The sequence below is a fragment of the Alosa pseudoharengus genome, unplaced genomic scaffold, assembly GCF_046254945.1.
Source record: "Alosa pseudoharengus isolate Yale_2024_CS ecotype anadromous, Long Island Sound unplaced genomic scaffold, YU_APseudo_1.1 YU_APseudo_1.1_scf_17, whole genome shotgun sequence".
Taxonomy (NCBI): Eukaryota; Metazoa; Chordata; class Actinopteri; order Clupeiformes; family Clupeidae; genus Alosa; species Alosa pseudoharengus.
This window is the reverse complement of record NW_027468640.1, coordinates 24,668,436-24,673,435: the sequence shown is the minus strand read 5'-3', so window position 1 is coordinate 24,673,435 and position 5,000 is coordinate 24,668,436. Positions and strand designations below refer to the sequence as shown.

General features: G+C 50.0%; 1 protein-coding gene across 1 annotated transcript in view; it reads right to left on the bottom strand.

Annotated features, from left to right (window-relative positions):
- The window catches only part of kiaa0825 (KIAA0825 ortholog), a 101,424-nt gene that overhangs the window by 84,169 nt on the left and 12,255 nt on the right, over positions 1–5,000 (bottom strand). The gene's annotated exons all lie outside the window — the stretch shown is intronic.

Here is a 5,000-nt window from a genome sequence, read left to right as displayed (position 1 = left end):
TATCACCAAAGATCCGCTTCAACCCTCTCTGGTAACACTGACAATGGGCTTGAACCCTGGGCTTGAAAACCACTTTTACACACAGTATGTGTAGGGAAAAAAAAAGATGCAATATATCTCTGTGTTAAAAAAAACAAGCTAAAGAATGGATTCAATAAAACACACTTTCTTCTGTGGAGCTCTCCAATGAATTCCACAGTTAGGCAGCCTCTACGTCACACCAGCCTTGACTGGCACGGGAGGGAGGGAAGGGGAGCAGTCATGAAAAAAGACAGAGGATGTGTGTATTTCTGTGTGTGTGTGTGTGTGTGTGTGTGTGTGTGTGTGTCTGTCTGAGAGAGAGAGAAGGGGGGTGGGGGGAGGGAGGGAAATCCCCAAACAGTTGTTATTGATTCCGGTGTTTACGGGCGGATAGTTTAGTGCCGTTTACAAAACAGAACAGATGCAGCCAGTGAGCAAAAAGGTAAACAATTGCTGTGTGTGGCAGACTGCCAAGTCCCTCGCCTGATGTATTAAAAACTCACATTGAAGTGCATTTCCCCACTGGGCCACACTTATTGCCACTTCATTTCTTCTGCTCTTTCCAACCCCTCTCTCTCTCTGTCCCTTTCTCTCTCCCTTTCTCTCCCCCCCCCCCCCTCTCTCTCTCTCTCTCTCTCTCTCTCTCTCTGACCCTAGAGATTGGGCTCTCTCTTGCTTTCTTCTGCCTGGCCGTTAGTAGGGGGAATTACGTGTGTCTGACATGGCTCTAAAAGCAATTACGAAATGCCTCCTTCGGAATGATGCCAAGACTCTTTTGGGAATGGGCAATCATGCAATAATTTTGCCTACCGATCTCTTTTTTCCAGTCCTCTCTCTATCTTGCACTCTCTTGTGCGCGCTCACTCCCTCTATAGCAAGAAAAAAATCTGGCTCTCATGCCAGTACCACTTTGGCTAGCCTCTAAAATGTCTCATCTGAACTTCTGGAAACGGGAGAGAGGGAAAGAGGGAGAGGGAGAGAGAGAGAGAGAGAGAGAAAGAGAGAGGCAGGCAGACAGACAGACAGACAGACAGGCAGACAGGCAGAGCAAAAGACAAAAAGGAGGACCCGGTCCCCTTTGATGATGCTGGCATATGAGGCAAGCGACAGTTCAAAGAAAGGGGGGGGGGGGGGTGGAGTGGTGGGTGGGGTTGCTGGTGGGGTGGGTTTTCCAAAGAAGCAGAATGTCCACTGACATGTTAATAGCACAAACCACATCTCCATTCTCTCCTGACGGCTTATGATGGAACAATACAGCCACGGCGCTGCGAGAGCCAGATGAGGAGGGAGAGTAGCGGAGCGGAGATACTGTTCCATTTTCTGCCCTGTCAGATGCCCGCCCCACACACACGACGCGCCGGCTCTGTGGCACCCCACTGAAGGGGGTGGGGGGGGGGGCAGCGGAGTCAGGCACTGATGGGTGGGGTCCTCACCCATGGGTGCAGAGGACGGTTGGGGTTTAGCCTCCCCACTGAGAGCAGCTCCCCGAGACCCACAACCCATCACCCCCCCACCACCACCCGCCCCAAACCACCACCCACGCCATCGCTCCCCCACCCAAGGCATCCACCACCCAGGGGCTAACAGCAGGGAGGGTGGAGGGCAAGTTTTGATGTCTCGATTAAGTTGTGTATGTGTGCGTTTGAGTGTGTGCTTGTGTGTGTGTGTGTGTGTGTGTGTGTGTGTGTGTGTGTGTGTGTGTGTGTGTGTGTGTGTGCGTGTGTGTGTGCGTGTGTGTATGAACGCTACACTGCAAAGGGGCAGGACCAATTGGTGGGATGTCTGTCAAATGTTCCTTTTTTAAAGGTTGCTAGGGAGGTTGCTCTCTCTCTGCACTCTCTCGCTCTCCTCTCCTCTCTCTCTCCTCCCCTCTTCTCTCTCTCTCCTCCCCTCTTCTCTCCTCTCCTCTCCTGGCTGCAGTGACCCCCAGTGGCCCTACTCTGGAACACTGTAATCTCCTGTCCCCTTAAAGAGACAGCCAGACCCTGCGCCCGAGACCAGACCAGCTGAGTGGAGCGGTGAGACTGACGATGTCCTTGAGTGGGGGAGACAAAACCACTCAGCACCAAACCGCCTCCTGGCCAAACCAGTGCCAAGACGCCAAGCTCTGCCCACATTCACCAGTCAACCACCAGGCTTGTCCACACAAAGGCCACTGTTCAGCAGGGGAAACCATAATCGCAGCGTCCCTCTACACACACACACACACACACACACACACACACACACACACACACACACACACACACACACACACACACACACACACACACACACACACACACACACACACACACACACACACACACACACACACACACACACACACACACACACACACACACACACACACACACACACACACACACACACAGCGCTGGTAATTGGAGTCAGAGCGTGGGCCATTCCACTCATTCCACCTTGGCCCCACAGAGACGAGTGTAAATAAAGAAAGAGAAGATCCCCCTCGCTCCTCATTAGTGGTGGGGGAAGAAATTCCCCAAGCCTGCCCAACAAACTCCACTCCTACAGTATACCCCTCCAGTAGGGATGCAGAGCATATAGAAGATGGAATGTATATATATGTATGTGAGTGTATGTGTAAATAAATAAATAAACACAAACATAAATAAATAAATAAATAAATAAATAAAAGCTGCTAGTGTGGTAATTATAGGGGCTATGCTCTGCCACAGTGCTGCTGACAGCCAGTGTAAACTCCTGCCCGAGACACTATTTACTGAAGTGTGGCCTTATTAAATATTAACAAACAGTGGGGGTTGCTGGTGCTTTCTGGAAGATTCTAGCCGGCCAAAGCAATCCCCCTTATCCCTTCCAGGGCCGAGGCGCACACCTTAAAGCCTGGGCTACTCGCAGGTAGAGACATCCTCACAGTGGCCAAGAGAGAGAGGGAGGGGGTGGAAATGAAGAGGGGGGGGGGGGGGGCATGAATGTTTCTGATGTATTCATCTCTTTATTGTGAACTGCACACGCTTCACGGCGGAGGGAACTGTCAGCAAGGCAGTCTGCTGGCGTTGAAAAGCATCGCGGCAGCCTTGAGGGGACAGCGAGGCGAAGGCTGTCGGACTATTCAAGCCTGAGCACCATTCATGGCGGAGGGGCCGGTAGGCCAGAGGCGGGGGATGCGGTTTGGACAAACAGGCTCCAGGGTCCAGGCCCGGGGCCTCATACATCTATTGAGGAGACTTCTCAGAAATGAGAGAGATGCTGTAGCCGATAAGAACGCACATGGATTATGCCTTTAATGTAAGCAAATAACTTGCATAGCGCTGCAGACAAATCCGACACTCTCGCATAAGGGTATGTGGACACACAAGTATATGGATGAGGACACACACACACACACACACACACACATACATTTATACATAAATATTCATTCACATTCACACACACACACACACACACACACACACACACACACACACAAAATCATACATACATTTACGCTCTCGCTCTCTCTCTCTCTCTCCCTCTCACTCACTCACACACACACATTCAACTGCTTGTATGCAGTCACACAAGCACACACACACACACACACACACACTGCTTGTATGCAGTCACACAAGCACACACACACACACACACACACACTGCTTGTATGCAGTCACACGAGCACACACACACACATACACTCACTAAGGTCTACAGGGAGGAACTGAAGTGGCTCCATTGTTCCTGAGCAGTGGACCTGTGTGTCAGACTCGCCCAGCCCTCTCCTCAGCCCATTACTCCCAGGAAGAGAGGGATGAGAGGGGGACAAAAGGAGGAGGGCAGAGGAGGGGAAGAAAGAGGTGGGAGCACGGGAGGGAGGGAGAGAGAGAGAGAACCAACAAAAGGTTCACATCTGGAGGAGGAAACAATGATGCTTCATCCTCTTTCCCCAAAAGGAATGATAAGTCTGTGTGTGTGTGTGTGTGTGTGTGTCTGTCTTTGAGTGTTAGTGTGTGTGTGTGTGTGTGAGGTCTGTTAAACGCTTGAGTGGTTTGACAGTATCTGATGCTGGAGGATGCCTTCCCCAGGGAGCGAGAGAGAGAGAGAGAGAGAGAGAGAGAGCGAGACAGAGAGACCGAGCAGGAACTCCACGTCTCAGGGGCATGTTCCAGCGCAAAGAGCGGAGGAATACGAAGAAAGGATAAAGAAGAACACACAGATGGATGGAGAGAGGAGAGCACGCACGGGCGGTCACTGGCGTAGATCCTTCCTCCTCCTCGTCTTCAGGATTTGTATCAATTAGGATAGAAGGGCTTTTCTTCAATGTCAAACGCCCCCAAAAACATAACGATAAAATGCATTCAAACAAACGATTACTTCTATCAATGTAATGTAATGAAATCAATCTAATAATTTGCTTTATTTCTTTTGGTTCAGGCAATTACTTGCTTTAATCATGTTTTACCTCACCTAAATTAAAACAGCTTAGAGCTAATTGCAGCTAAATGCATTCAAAATTGGTCCGGGCCATCTGGATTTTTGCAAGATGGAAAAAACAACAATTGATTCAAATGAAATACTACAGAACATGGCAATGCAACCCCCACTGGTACTGCTTAGACTCAAGGAAGGTCTCTGGACTTGAACTGGCAAAAAGACTCATGTTGGCTTGGCCCTTTGATTGGCCTCAGTGACCTCAGCTAACTAATCTGCCCTGCAGTCACGCACTTGATGGTTTACTGAGCTGCGTGTGTGTGCGTGTGTGTGTGAGTGTGTGTGTGTGTGTACAACAAGACTCAGACTGTATTATTCCCAGTCTTTTTTTCTCATCTGGACCGTCTCAGGAGGAGAGATGACAGATGTTTGTGTGTGTGTATGTGTGTGTGTGTTTTTGTCCTTGGCAATCAAAGGCTGACGTACAGATACGAGGATAAGCAATAGGAAGAAAGAGGCCGTACCGGCAAGGGTATAGAGACTACCCCCCAACCCCATACCCCTTGTCTCTTATACACCTATAGCTT